Raw genomic sequence first — 16,042 nt, 5'->3', positions numbered from 1 at the left:
TTTTATTTTTTTTAAAAATTGGTACGAAGTGGTATTTCCTTGTAGTTTCATTGTATTTTATTTGCCTAATTATGTCAAGTACTTTTCATTGTCCGTTCATATATCTTCTTTTGTGAAATGTCCATGTTTTTATCTATCTTCTTTTAATTGGGTTGTTTGTCTTTTTATTACTGAGTTGTAGGAGTTCTTACGTATTTCAGAGATAAGTCTTTAGTTATATATATGTATTGTAAATATTTTCTCTAGCCATTTGCTTGCCTATTCATTTTATTAACAGTGTCTTTTGATGAGCAGAAGTTTTTAATTTTGTTAAAGTACAAAATTTATCAGTTTTTTTTTTCTTTCCTATCTAAGAAAATTTTCCTACTCCAAGGTCACAAATCTCTTCTAGAAGCTTTATGGTTTTAGCTCTTACATTTAGGTATATGCTCCATCTCAAATTAATTTTTGTTAATAGTGTCAATAGGGGTTGAAGTTCCTTTTTTTTTTTCTTCTACACATTTATCTAGTTGTTTCAGCACCCTTTATTGAAAAGACTCTCCTTTCCTCATTGATTTGCTTTTGTTGAAAATCAATTGACCATGTATGTATGGGTCTCTGGAAAACCTTTTAGCTAGCAAGATGGGACCCCCTGGATTGATTCTCTTCTTTTCTCTCTTATTGTCCATAGTCTTACTGATTTACTTTATGTTATTTCCCCAGCCTTTTCTTCTAACTTTTCTTAGAATTTTAAATTTTGACTGTAACATTTTTAATTGACAAGAGTCTTTTCTTATTCATATTTGCTTCCTCATCTCATTCAGTTTTATGTTCAAACCTCGACTTCTCAGCAGGGCCTTTCTTGACCACAGTGTTTAAATGTATAAAATTCCTCCTTGCTAGGTCTCCCTAATCCCCTTCCCTGCTTAATTTTTCTTCCATAGCATTTCTCATAATCTGGAATTCTACGATGTTTATTGTCTGTCTCCCTAGCTACTACTACTAGAAAGAAAGCTCCATGAGGGCAGGGATATTTACCTGTTAATACACTAGTAACACTGCTATATTCCTAAGACCTAGAATGGAGCTTTGTATAAATCCCGTTGCTTCAAGTCAATTCCGACTCATAGTGACCCTCTAGGACAGAGTAGAACTGCCCCATAGGGTTTCCAAGGCTGTAAATCTTTATGGAAGCCTACTGCTCTGCTCCTGCAGACCTCTCAGTTAGCAGTTGGTCTCCTCTTTTGTACAAATAGGCACGATAAATATCTAATGAATTAATTAATAAATAACCATTTATTTTTTATAGCATCCTCTTATTTCATGATGCAAGATTTTCTTGTGTCTCTCTGATGATATTATCATATTTTGAAGTTTTCTATTTTCTGTATTTCTTGCTTCTCTGAGTTCTCCCCCCACCCACCCCTTTTTTCTGTACTTGTTTATTTTGGCTTTTCTCCTTTATAGTGGATGCTTTCTTCAAGTGCCTGGTGATCCTTGGGTGTTCATTCAAAAACCGGACCTTGTTTTGTCAAAGGTACAGTTTGTCGACTAGTGAGTTTTCTGGACATGGGAGCGTGGTTCCACAAATATCTATGTGTGTTTTCTCTTGATCCAGTCAGTTTCCCAGTGGAGTTCTCACTATTCTGCTTGAGGAACGTAAACCAGTCTGCTTGTGTTCTGGGAGCCTCAAGACAAAGGGGGCTGGGGAGCTCTCTCACTGTCTAGCATGGAGACTTTCATTTAACCCCCTTGTGTTCTGGAAAGTACTTTCCCTCTGTTTTTCTGGTGTTTCTAAGTCTAGAACCTTTTAGGATTATTTGCTCCCCATTTATTTATTCCCATTTCCTGCCAGGGTGGGGAGAAGGATAACAAACTGCTGTGTGGAGGAGGTCAGTGAATGTGGGGATGTGGGGGTCTAACCGACCTTTATACCAATTCCTACCCGTGCTCTGATGTCCAGCTCCATGCTTGCTTGCTTTCTTTTTTTTTTTTTTTGCCTTAATTTAGGTAGTGCTGGCTCTGAACATATCTTCTGAATCATATGCTCACCTCGTTCTTGGTCATGTAAACTCATGATCTCTGATCCCCACCTTGAGCTCCTTCCTGCTTCTAGAGTTCTACAAATAAATCCATTTTTGCCTATATCCTCAAATAAAAGCACTCAAGTTTTGAAGATTTGTACTTTTCTAACAGACTTCTTCACCTATTCTTTCTCCAAGAAGCATAGTGGCAATTTGATCAGTAGCAACCTGCTCAGATCAGCACCACATTTTCTAAGGTAGTGGTGTCTCAAATCCTGAGCCTTTCTAAGGTTCGTTGGTACCAATTGGCTTGCTTATTATTGGCATTCCATCTTTAAAACACAAAAACAAAAAACCAAACTGGTTGCCATCAAGTTGATTCCGACTCATAACGACCCTATAGGGCAGAGTAGAACTGCCCCATAGCGTTTCCAAGGCTGTAATCTTTATGAAAGCAGACTGCCGCATCTTTTTCCTGTGGAGCAGCTGGTGGATTTGAACCACTGACCTTTTGGTTAGCAGCCAAGCACTTAACCACTGCACCACCAGGGCTCCTTCTTCCATCTTTAGACACTTAACTTTCAACTCTTTGCACTCTGCCAAGTCAGTTACCTCTCATGCATCTATTTTCTACCTTCCAAAAATGTGTAGACCCCTTTTGTCTGGTCTAGTATCAGCTCCCCTCCCGTTTTCTTTGTCCTTGACATTTTTTATTTCTTTACTGACAACCTCATGCAGTGGGGTTTCAATAGAATGGAAATAAATGCATATATTCAGTCTGAGATGTGTAACAGAAGTCTGGTGTAAGTATGAAATGAAAAGTGAAGGGGACAGTGACTTGTAATATTAATATTTACCATGTTTAATCTGGTCCCCCTAGTTTGATTCCTAATCTAATCTGTTAGGTTTAGATTTGATCATGGTACTACTCCAATTACAACACAGTGATGGTGCTAGTTAAAAACCAGCAAACTGAACTTCACTGTGCTTATTTAGGAAACCATTAAAGTCTGTTGCCAGAGAATAAAGTTGGCATTAGAGGAAATCACATCAACCCAGGGAGTAATGAGTAATTTCTGACTGTGCTCTAGTTCTTCCCAAGAGGGTGCTTCACAGAGTTTAGATAGTCTTGCTGTGAAGTTCTCTGCCTTCTACTCTCCTCGTAAACTCTCCTTATCCCCTAAAATCATCCTGTGCACAAAGTACAGGCCTGCTCATTGTATTAGTAGATTATTTATCCAATAAACATTAAACCAGTTGCTGTGGAGTTGATTCAGACTCACGGCAGCCCCAAGTGTGTCAGAGTAGAACTGTGCTCTGTAGGGTTTTCAATGGCTGATTTTTCTGAAGTAGATCTCCAGGGCTTTCTTCCGAGGTGCCCCTGGGTGGACCTTTTGGTTGATTAGCAGCCTAGCGCGTGAGTTGTTTGCACCTCTTAGAGACTCCACCAAACTTGGTGAGCACATATAATGTGCCAGGCACTGGCTAGGCTGAGGGTTAGAAGATAAATTAGACCTGGTCCTGACTTCTGAGAGCCTACAATTGTGCTGGATAAACATATATATATATATAACAAAATAAAAAATGATTACAGTACATGGGAATCACTGCAAAAAGGGATATATGCTGTCCTATCTGGAAAGTTGTATTTTTTTCCCAAGCTTCAGGAAGACATCATATAGATGAGAAATGTCCAACCCACAGAGACATAGCCAAGCTGTAATTGAAGCTGATCAGAGCAGAAGTATGTTCAAGCTTGGACTGCAGCAAAAGCACCCATAGATCAGAAAGGGAAGCTCCCCCAACATCAGCTCACCTCTAGAGGGGGGCCAGGGGAGGGCCAAGTGGTGGCCGTGATGTGGTTCATTTTACACTTGAATGAGTGGAGGACTGTCTCCTTCCCACCTGCATCCACAGCCAGACTTGGAGATTTTTCAGGACACAGGGATGGATTAAGTGGAGAGGTGTAGAGCAGGACAGGACCATGTGGTTTCTACCAGACCTTTCTAACTGGGACATCTGAGGGGATGATGGTGCTACTATTAAGAAAATTGGGATCTAATTAGAAAAACGAAACCTATTGTGTTGGGAGTTTTTATTTTGGTTGTAGTTGCTGGGTGATTTTTCATAGAAGCCCAGTGATGCAGAGCCATTGTGTTACATTTGATTTAAATGAGAGGGCCTCCTTTGTACCGTCTGCTGCCCTGACGTCCACTGTGGTAGACCCTGTGGGAGACAGACCAGACTGATGTGTAAGACAACTCATCCACAAATACTAAACTCATACATTCCCTCCTCCATGAAGCTTTCTTTAATTATTCCCCTTTACCTCTCTTAATCCATCACCAATCTAGAGGGATCTCTTTTCTTTTCCCCTGATTTCTACTAATACATTTATTTATTCATTCAACAAGGATTTTGCCCTCATGCAGCTTGCAAGCTACTGGTACTTTGTAGTGGTTTTGCTTGTAAGCATGTCCTATTTTCCCTACTAAACTGGTAGCTCTTCAAAAGCACTGTAGCCCAGTGAAACGAGTATGGGCTCCGTAGGACTAGGTTCAAATCCTGACTTCTACCTACTAGCTGTGTGGCTTTGGATACGTCACTTAACCACCCTGAACCTTAGTTTCCCTGTCTGTAAAATGGGAATATGCAGTCCCTCGATGGTCCAAACAGTTAAGCACTCAACTACTAGCTGAAAGGTTGGTGGTTTGAACTCACCCAGAGGCACCTTGGAAGACAGGCCTCATGATCTGCTTCTAAAAGGTTACAGCCTTGAAAACCCTATGGAGCAGTCCTACTCTGCACACATGGGGTCACCATGAGTCAGAATCGACTCAACAGCAACTAACAACAACAACAACAACATGGGAATAATGGGTAAGTTGATTGGAATAAATGAGAGGATACCTATAAAGTGCCTGGTAGGTAATACTTAATGATTAGTATTAATCAATGTGGTGAGGAGTTGAGAAACCTGGTGAATTAGATTTTTGTTATAGTGCCCTCCACTTAAGACAACATCATGTGATGTATTCCTGACCCACTGACCATAGTAGGCAGGAAGTAGACCCAAAGCCTCCTCATCAGGGCATACTAGAGCCTCTCAGATACCAGTGTAAGTTTGAGTTGGGACCTAAAGAATGGGAGGTCTTGCACTCACCTTGGCTGCCTCCACAGGTCCTATAGCAGGGTATGGTTCGGATGGACTCCCGTGTGTATGGACTTGAGTTTGTTGACTGTTTTTTTTCAGCCTCAATAGGCTTTCATAGAAAGTATGGGGTATGTTGAAATGCAACAGGAAGCAACTTTGTTGGTGGGGACATAAGGCCTGAGGACTGTTGCCTGTGGTGGGAAGGTTGGCATAGAAGACAGTGGCTCCCACCAACTAGTGCTCAGAAATGTTTGAAATGGGCTTCAGCCTGTGAAAGAGGGGGCTAGGTACAAACACCTTTCCTTTGAGAAGGCTATACAGAAGGCCAAGGTCTCTTTTGATATTTGTTTAACCAGATTGCTCAGTTCACAGCTGGGGATGGGATGAGGGTTCAATAGGAAGCGGACACATCACCTGCTTGTCTCTCCAGCATACTTCTGGGGTTATCTCGGGACCCTGCATGTCCCCAGGGACAGCATTGTATGATGGGCAAACCACAGTCTGCACAACAGGCTCAAGCAAATCCTTTTCTGAGTATGGTTGGGGAGGGCTGCTGGAGAAACCATTGATAAACTCTTCTTACCAGCTCCCCCTGTATTTGGTGAGAAGAAGGCATCAAGCACATTTCCCAAAGCCTCTGGGCTTCTACTTACCATCTTCTCCTTTCAGCTTTCTCACTGGGAACAATTAGACTGCATTGGTGGGTCCCTGAGATAGCTAGAGAGAACAAGTTCACAGCCAGAAATGAAAGAGCTAATGGCAGCATTAATAAATCAGGAGGGGGAAGCACCAGCAGCAAATTGTCCGTGAAGAAAGCCAAGAGGAGCACCCTGTTTCAGACTTACCCAGAAATGGCATGGGGCATGAGGAAGGCAAGTTTCTTACTAGATGTATTAGTTTCCCGTTGCTGTGTAACAAATTACCACAAACTTGGTGGCTTAAAATGATACAAATTTAGTTATCTTACAGTTCTGGAGGTCAGGAGTCTGAACTGGGTTGGCCGGACTGCTTTCCTTATTGGAGGCTCTAGAGGACAATCTGTTTCCTTCTAGAGACTTCTAGAGGCTGCCTGTATTTCTTGGCTCATGATCTAGTATCATTGCAACCTCTATTTTCCTCATCACATCTTCTGTGACTCTGACACTCCAGCCTCCCTCTTATAAGGACCCTTGTGATTAGACTTGTGGTTACTTGGGCCTACCCAGATAATTCAGAAAAATCTCCTTAATGACCATATCAAGGTCCTTGATGTAATCATATCTGCAAAGTCCTTTTCGCCGTGTAGAGTAGCATATTCATAGGTTCTGGAGACTAAGATGTAGACATCTTTGAAGGGGCCATTATCCTGCCTACCATAGTAGGGGTGACCTTCTCAACCCACGTTCAGCTTGAAGTTTTCTCTTGGCCTAAGGGGTAGGGCTGGACCTATCCGGAGATGCTCAGTAAACACCTCTGAGTGCTGAGGTATCCAGGATTTCACTTTAACAAGCTCCAGAGATCTCCTATATGACTCTCTGGGAGTTGGCTTCCTCCTGGATGCCACTCATTCCTCAGCCCTTCATGGTTCCTTCCTTCCCCCAGCTGGGTGGAGTCCTCTCTAGAGGTTTCCAGTGAGAGCAGATGCATCTGGCTTCATGCCGTGTGGGCGCCATCTTATGGAAGCTGAAATCCCAGCTTGGCCCGGCCATAGGTGGATAGACAACCTCATGTGATCATGATATCTAAATCCACGGTTACTCTGAGGGTTTCTGACAGGCTGGTTGACACTGCTGCTGCGAGGAGAACGAGTAGAAACATGCAGAGGTTTTGAAGGCCCAGAAACCAGCAGGGAGGGTGTGAGGTCAGGGCGCCCAGACCTGGGCAAGGCTGAGAATTTTCCATGGTGAGTTTCGACCCCCAGAGAAATGGTTAGATCCATGGAGGCAGTGGAACTTCTTTCTCGTCCAGAGTAGTTTAAAAATGATTTTGGGATGGCCTTCTTGGCTTAGTTAGCAGGTCGTAGTTCTGTCTCTAAGGTAGCAAGTGTCTTTTTGGCCTTATAGAGTCTCTTCCCTTTTTGATGCAGGTCTGACTGGCTGACTGACTGCACCACCCTTCCACCCACGCACTCATATAGATCCCATTTTTAAATCCCACTCATTTTAAGACTCTTCTCCATTATATTTGCCCTCAGTTTCCCCTCCCTTTGGTTGCTGTACGTGACTGCGTGCTCTAATCGATTCAGCAGTTGGTGGTTTTTAAACTGAGTGTTCTCAGTGATTAATATCACATCCTGCCTCTCTGATTATTTAACGCTGCAGTGCATCCTGGGTTATCGTTTCCCCGAAAGATAGCCAAATAAGATAAAGTTTTCTTTAAAAAAAAAAAAAAAATCTCATGTTGGTGAGCTCAAGAATATAGAGCAGAACGATGTTAACTTTAAGAATCCCAGCCCTGCATACAAATACTAGAAAAGACCCACTGGCCCTTTGTCTGTGGTAAAATAAACAGTTCTCTAACAGAAAGAGAGGTCTACCAGCTGGGAGGCATGTGCAGGGCTTTGGCAGAGCTGGTATCTGAGGACACAGATTCAGCTTGGAGGGTTAGAAAGGGAGATACAACGTGGGGCATGCTGCTGGTGGAAGGTTGCCTGGATGGGTGGGGGCAGAGTGTGTTCCTCTTGGGAAGCTGGTCCTAAATTACCCACAGTGAGGGTCTGGTTCCTGAAAGGCTCAGGCCTGAGGCCCCAGCAGCCGGATCATGAAGCCAAGGGAGAGAGCCAGCAGCCCTCCAGAAAGGCAGGGAGCTTAGAAAGAAAGCCTGGTGGGTGGCTTGTCATTATGGGAGAAGAGCTGTGGACATTCCAGGCTCCCCGATTCCCTGGCCTTCCTCTGGAGACTAAACTACCTCTGTTTCTCCCTGCTCCTCAACCCCCTCAGTATCTCCTTTCCTGTCATCTTGTCAATCCAGCAGGGGCCCCACCAGCTCCTCACCCTCCAGCTTCCTTCTCTTCCCCTTCCTGCTTCCCCACCAGCCCTCCTCCTCCTCCAGTCCCCAGCTGTGAGCTGAAAAATAGACTTTGGCAGCCCTCCACTGACATCCTTCCCCTGGGTGGTCATACATCTTTTATGATGGCAACAGTGGTTGATGTCTGCCCTCTTTCCAGTTTGAGGGCTAGTGCACCACTGCCACCCCAGCCGGCCCTCCCACCCCCACCCCGGCGATTTTGCGTGCCCCTGTCCTTTCATCTCTCAGAGTGACTCATAGCAACCCATATATATATAGATAGGGTCACTATGAGTTGAATCGACTCGAAGGCAACGGGTTTGGTTTGTTTTGGTCCTTTCGTCTGAAGAGCTGTGAGAGGTCCATGTTGGAGGGGTCCTGAAGGGATCCCAACTGAGTCTCAGTATAAGTCTTGGCCTGAAAATCAAGCCTCAATCTCGATAAACCTCTGGAAGATGGGAGGGAGGGAGGGAAGGAGAAAAGAGAGGGGAGAGAGAGGAGGCAGAAGAGATTCAGTATTTCTGAGAGGCTGAATGAAGCTCTGAATGAGATGTTAGCATCATTTAGACAGGAGTTGGGTGTGCTGAGCCCCAAAGGAGATGACAACCTTTCTTTGCATATTTTACTCTAGATTTCTGAGATGACATGAAGAGCGGGCAGGGGAGGGAAGCTGCCAGTTGAAATTGAATTCATCTCACTGATCTTATTTGGAATTAACCCTAAGAGATACAGGTTGGCACTGGGAAACACACGTTTTTAGGTTAGTAATCAACGCCTCCTTTATTCTGGAGTTCCTTGAGCAACCCATCTCTGCATTCCTATAGCTTGTGGAAATGTGACCCAGACCTTCCTGAAATGCTCAAAATCTCTTCCAACAGAGGCCTCTGAAGCCTCTCCTCCCACCAGGCCTTGCTTGGGGAAGTGGAGGGAACTGACCAATCAGCATGTGGTCCCACTGCCACCAACTATGTTTTTGAGGGGACTGTTAGCTAAAGCAAGCTTAGAAAAAATATGGAGGTTTCCTGGGGACAGAGAGTGGGATGGGCAGGTCCACTCTATCCACTTTTTCTTGGTGATGGCAAGATGATGAGGTAGCCCACACTGCAAACCAGTATCTTTCCTACCTCCTGTCCTCCTGGTGTCTGCCTCACTGTGTTTGTAACAGCCCCATGGCCCATTGTCGAGGGACTCCGTTCACCTGATATCCTAAGATTGTTCTTCTCCCAGCCTCCTCACCAAAATCCTGGGTTTTCAAAGGCAGCCTGATTTTATTTTACAAACACACATATTGAGCTTGCTACATGCCAGACACTGTTCAAAGTACTTTACTGACATTAACTAAAATAACCCTCGTAACAATCCTACGGTGTTTCTATCCTCATTTTACCAATGAGGCAACTGAGGCATAACACAGTTAAGTAGCTGATCTGAGTCCGTGCAGCTAGGGAGTGGTGGAGCTGGGATCGAACTTGGGCATTCTGGCTCCAGAGCCACACTTTGAATCACCTTACGCTGCGTGTCATGATGGCTCCCTTTGTCTCCCTGCCAGAAGCCCAGTCTTCCCACTCTGGGTGAAAAGAGGCATGGGATGGAGTGAGCAGAACACAGAACTGGAAGTCAATAAACCTGGGGTCTGCTCTGATTTGTGCCACTATTTGACCAGGTAACCCTGTGCAACACAATCTGAGTCCCAGTTCCACATCTTTCAGAGAAGGAAGTTGGATTAGATGACTTCTATTCCACTCTAACACTGGACGATCGCTAGGACTCAGCCATGAGTGGGTCAGCCATCCCTGCAGCCTCCTGGACCTCATCTTGGGGATTACTGGAGAAAGATGCAGGCAGGGAGGGAAGGGAACACACCCAGCAAAAAGGCAATGCGTGGGCAACCTCTGTTGGAAAGGTGGCTATTTTAATGGGGCTCTACCTCTGCATCTTCATGGGGGGGACAGTAAGGGCTTGGATAATGGTCTTTGCAGGGCCATCTGCATGGCCGGCTCAACAGGAAACTGCTATGGGCCAACAGCTAACCAAGTAGGACTCTTCATTCCGGCCATAGTAACTGATAGCCTCCCATTCCAGCTATTCCTTAATGACTTGGAGACATGTAGACTTTAATTGGATTAAAATGGACTATTTTACCTAATTAAGAGTCAGGATCAGGGAGTTTAAAATTGAAATGTCCTATTTCCTCAATGCTCAGGTGTGTGCTTTTCATGTCATACAGCTCTGAAATTGGAATAAGTGTTACAATCAATATTTATTTTTAATGTAGTGTTTCTCCTGCAACACACACACATACACACACACACACACAGAAGCATTATTAAAATTATTGGTGCATGTTAAAACTGAGGAAATAAAACAGTATTATTGTTATTCTAGTCCATGAAGAAATGAAGTTTAAAAATACGAGTAGAAACCACTTTGACAAAAAAAAGGGACTTTATTAAAATAATCATGACTCCCATAGGCAAGAATGCAGGTGGCCCTCAGGGAGGATGGGAATCTAAATTTGGAAAGCTATAGGGAACCCTTGAAGTATTTTCATCTCCCATCTCACCTCTCTCTGTGTATCTGTATCTGATTCATATTGTTCCCTTTCTACTGACCTGCTCCCTCTGCACTTCAAGATGCACACCACAAAATGGCCACCGCTAGCCTCGGAGAGGGTCTAAATCTCTCTGTCTCCATGCTTCTTGGTCTCTCCCTCCTCCAAGCCAAATATCAGAGAAAGGATTCTGATTGGCCCTTCTTTTCCAGTTAACTGAGGAGGGGGTAGGGAGTAGGGTCATATTTTAAAAAATGGCTATCAGCTTCCTATCACTGTGGGTACACAGGTCAGTATAGGGAGACATTGTAAATTGGGCTGACATTACACAAGGTGTCCACCATAGGAGGTAAGTTTTATTGCTGCAGAATATCACTTCACTGCTGCTAAGTGTTGGGGTTGGGAAGGAAAGTAGGCATGGCACCTGGAGACAAGTTACCCTAGGCTACAGCCAGCAGAATGACTAGCTCCGGACACCAAACTTGATAGACCAGCAATGGCCATGCTAATTCAGCCTGAGGCCGGTCAAGACTTTGCTCTCCATCTTCCTTGGAGAGGACCAGAGGACAGAGGGGCCATTGCCCAAGGACACTAAGGGGTGGTGGGGAGGCAGGGGTAGAGAATCACAGATGAGGACTCTCCTAGGACGGCTCATTAACCTTTAGATTAGCACCAAAGAGGCTCTTTCCAAAATGCTCCCTTGCTGTTCTTAGGGGCCATCCAGTTGATTTCAACTCATAGCGACCCCATGTGACAGTAGAACTGCCCCACAGGGTTTTCTAGGCTGTAATCTTTACAGGAGCAGATCGCCAGGACTTTCTCCCACAGAATGGCTGGGTAAGTTCGAACCATCAACGTTTTGGTTAGCAGCCAAGTGCTTAACTGTTGCGCCACCAACCAAAACCAAACCCACTGCCGTCGAGTCAATTCCGACTCATAGCGACTCTGTAAGATGGGGTAGAACTGCCCCATAGGGTTTCCAAGGCTGTAAATCTTTATGGGACCAGATGGCCAGGACTTTCTCCCACGGAGTGGCTGGGTGAGTTCGAACCACAGACCTTTTGGTTGGCAGCTGAGCACTTTAACCACTGCACCACCATGGCTCATTAAAAAAATGCTCCTTTAAGGCCAGATGTTGCTAATCTTAGCTTCAGATTATGTGCAAAGAAAGCATAGCCCCTCCACAGTCCCTGGAGGTGAGAAAGGGTGGGGCAGGTGAGTGGGGAGGAAGCCAGGAAGCCAGGGTCCTGGCCTGTGGTATCTGGCCACTCACCCTTTGCAGGGACCTGCCAACTCAGTATGCTCGAATGGCTGGCTTCCAGCCGCAGTGCCATGTGGTCCTCAATTCTGAGACCAGGTGATGTGCCCTCACATGACACCCTCTCTCCTCTCTCGTCCTGACAGCACTGGCTACAGCAACGGCCCTTCCCAGCCCTCAAGTAGAGCTGACATTGATGAGCTACTGACCTAGAGATTTGGCAGTAAAGGTGCTTGCTAAGTTTGAGCAGATGCCAAGTGAGAAAGAGCAATGTTCAGTGCCAGCTTCTCTAAAACCCAGAGAACAGACAGGGGTAGGGAGGAAAGGCAATAGCCTCCCAGGGAGAAAGAAGAAAGCCAACAGGCAAAAGGGCTATTTTTATTTCAAATTCTCCAGGCACCACTCCCAAGAGATCTGCCCAAGAGACTCACGAATGTCCCTGTGGCACCGAGAAATCACCCTGTGTGTGGGTACGGAGAACTTCGTGTTGTCAGATAGACATCCCCTCTGTTCTTCACCCACTCACCCCTACCTCCCACTCCATGGCAAAATGGTTCTGGGCCATACTGGTCTTAGCAGTGTACAAATTCCCAAATTTTGGAAAAGTTGCTGGAACCCCGACAGGAAGAAGCCCTGGTATAAATGAAGTGCCAAGATAACAAGGAAGAGTAAGTGCAAATATGGTTCATTTGACTTGCTGGGCTGGTGATTTTTGTGCCAACACAGCTCAATAATTTGCTGTGTGAACTGAGAGAAATTATCTCACCAATTTCTACCTTTGTTTTCCCATGTTAAAAAAAGGAACCATGAACACTGCTGGGACATGGTAATGGTGAAAGCCATCCCACCTAAGTCTTTTCCTCTTGTATTGTGTGATTGGAGACTAATCCTATGCATTACTTTGTCTTGGTCCTTCCCAGTCTTCCTCTCTTCATTAAGCAGCACATCCATCCACCTGGTTAATTCAAACGCTTCCCTAAGCCCCAGAGCCAAACCTCTATCTAACCTGGTGATTCTTTCTCCAAAGTATGTCTGGAATCCATCTTCTTCTTTCCATCTCCACCATCAATTCTCACCTCGTCCCTTGCAATGCTGGTTTCGTAGCTTCCCAATCCATTCTCCTCACAGACCAGAGCGCTTCTCTTAAGACATAAGTACAATCATGTCACTCCTTTTCTTAAAACCCCTCAATGACTTCACATATCCCTTACTGTAAAATTTAAACTCTTTATCATGCCTTACAAGGCCCTGCATGATATGGCCCCTGCTGACCACTCCAGCCACACTGGACTTAGTGTTCTAGAACACACCAAACTCTTTTCTGCTCTAGAGTCTTCACACATGCTGTTCCCTCCACTTGGAATGCTGAGCCTCTAGATCTTTGCTCCTGGATCCTCCTCCTCACTCATGCCTCAAAGTAAAATTATTTCTTCCGAAGTTATTTTCCCTGACAAACATATCCAAGTGGTTCTCTTCTGCTGCCTCATGTGTGATTACTATATCCTGTTCATCACTTTCATACCGTTTTTCTCAGTTTGCATTTATGTATGTGTTTGTATGTATACTTAAAAATAAATACTGATATTGTCTATCTCCTTCCCCCGGTTGTAAGCTCCATGAGGGCAGGGACTATGTCTCTTTGGTCTGCCACTGAACAACCGCACCCAGCACAATAATTAAGATATAGCAGGTGCTCAATAAATATTTATTTACTTCTTTTTTGAGCACCTACGATGTGAACTGTACTGTGTGCTGGGAAAATAGTGAAAAATAAAACAGACTGCCTGCTTAAGGTTGACAGTCATAACACATAATCTAACTATTATTTAAGCATGAGCATGCTTTTAATATCCAAAGCACATTAAAATTACACTTAAAAACAAAATAGGAACACTTATCAGCTTAGCTATGTGTGAAATGCTCCATGGGGAAATAATATGACGTGAAAGATGGTTTTATTTAAAGTAGTTCCAGCCCAGGTGTAATACCTGGGGCCTATTTAACCATTTTCTCCAGACATTTTTGCAGCTCTTTCCACAGTCAAGCCGTCACAACATGAAAGTAGCTTAAAAGAAAACTTAAAGATTTCTCTGAATCTCTTGGAAAACTACACTTTTCATTTTTCTACTTTATTGTACAGATGAATGTATGTACTCCAGAGTATTTATGGATTTTAGGCTTTTTACAGATTGGCCACATTTGCATTCAATTGAAAGAGAGGGAATAAAATCGGTTTACCTACTCTCAGGAAGAAATTGAATTGAGGATGAAGCAGCGAGATGTGGGAAAAGAGCGCTGACTAGGAGTTGGGAAACTCAAGCTGCTGAGTCTAGTTCTACCCCTAGGTAACTGGTGAGTCAGATTACCTCATTAGGTCTCAGATTTCTCACTCAGGGAGTCAACGGGATGGGCTAGACCATGTGCTCCCCACCCCAAGTAGATCAGAATTGATGATGGTGAAATGGAAAACCCTGGGGCAGGGCCGCTGATCATATACACTCTGTACCCTGAGAGAGGACTTGGGATGACTTCTGGTTCCTGGGTAACTCAGGGACTGCTCAGTTGGACCACAGTCATTGAGCCCACAATGACCCTGTGTCAGGCACTCTCCTGGGTGGTTCTAAGGGTCCAGAGATTCATTCATTCACTCGATAAGTATTAAGCACCTATTACACACAGTGCCAGGAGCTGTGTACATAATCGTGAAGGTGGAGGAAGGAAAGTCTAAGTCCAGGACCTCAGGGAGTTTGGGTCTAATGGGGGAGGCAGGTAGCAAACAAAACGAAAGAAGGACAATGTGAAGTGCTAGGAGGATGGACACAAGGGGCTGAGATGGAGGATGACATGGGGAATCTCATTTAGAAAGTGGTCAGAGAAGACTTCCCTGAGAAGGTGGCTTCTTTTTGAAAGACCAGAAATGGGGAGGAGAGATGGGGAGCATGCTAAAAAGCAGTAAAGGCCTTAGGGTATTGGGAGAATTTAAAGAAAGCCATGGTGGCTAGCGTTTAGTGGTCCGGGAAGAGAGGCTTGGAATAAGGATGGTGAAGAAGGTAGAAGCCAGACCATGTAGGTCTTCTGGATCAAAGTTAAGGGGTTTGGATTTTATTTTAAGCAAGGGAAGTAGTATGATTGGATTTACGTGTCACAAGTGTGAAATCTCCCGTTTAAAAAAAATAAAAATTTTGTTGATTTTCCTTTGATGAAACTCAGCTCATGAGAGTCCATTTCGCTCTTGCCAGTGCAAGATGGTGCTCTCTTTTGGGTACCCTCTCAGCCTTTTCAGAATTCCTCCCCTCCTCCTCTCTTTCTGCCTGGATGTGCTCAAAGTTCCAAGGGGCTTGTGTATCTTCCTGAGGTTGAAGGAGAGGCATCTGATCCCTGGTGATCTTCTGCTGGCATCTGCTATTTAATGTACTTTGGCATCTGTTCTCTTACCATGGGCAACATGAAGTGATTTCTCTGGGATAGCTGAGGGATCTCACTTTCCCAGTTTTGCCCCCATCTCAGCCCTTACCATCATGCTACCTCTCTGGTTCCCAGTTTGGGTCATCCACTGTGAAGCTTCTGACACTGAATTCCCTTGCCCACTTTATGATGACACTTCAGCAGGCTCCCCAGCTCTCAATTCTCAGTAACATCTGTCCCATTTTGGTACAGGGGCATTTGTCAGATGTACTTCGTATCTCATAGGAAGCAAGAGAAACCAGGGTGGGGTGTAAGCTTATAGGGAAGATAGTCTTTTAGGCCCTGATTTGAATTAACGTTGTTTGGACTGTATGTTTGAGTGCCTTTTATATCCTTGACGAAAATGGAGTTCCTTTTAAATTGCAAGTGAATATTAAACTGACTTTCCGGAATATGACACCCCTCTGAGACTGAGCTATATGGGTTTGTGGATTTATAGGGGTTACAAATGTGAGAAACTACTACTATTATTTCTCTGTGAGATCCTTGAGGGAGAGAATATGCTCAAGTATGGGGTCCCAGGGTCTCCTTGGGCCTGAGTACACTGGCCAATGGGCCCTACTTCTTCATTACCCTGTGTTCCACCCATAGCCTTGAGGCTCAAGGAACAATTTCAACCACTAAAG

At 44.5% G+C, this 16,042-nt stretch overlaps 1 protein-coding gene across 1 annotated transcript in view; it reads left to right on the top strand.

Moving 5' to 3' along the window:
• Positions 1-16,042, top strand: part of NMNAT2 (nicotinamide nucleotide adenylyltransferase 2) — a 162,943-nt gene that overhangs the window by 77,802 nt on the left and 69,099 nt on the right. The window lies entirely within an intron of this gene.

This window comes from Trichechus manatus, unplaced genomic scaffold (genome assembly GCF_000243295.1).
Source record: "Trichechus manatus latirostris isolate Lorelei unplaced genomic scaffold, TriManLat1.0 scaffold00021, whole genome shotgun sequence".
Lineage (NCBI taxonomy): Eukaryota > Metazoa > Chordata > Mammalia > Sirenia > Trichechidae > Trichechus > Trichechus manatus.
This window is presented reverse-complemented; position numbering and strand designations above follow the sequence as displayed.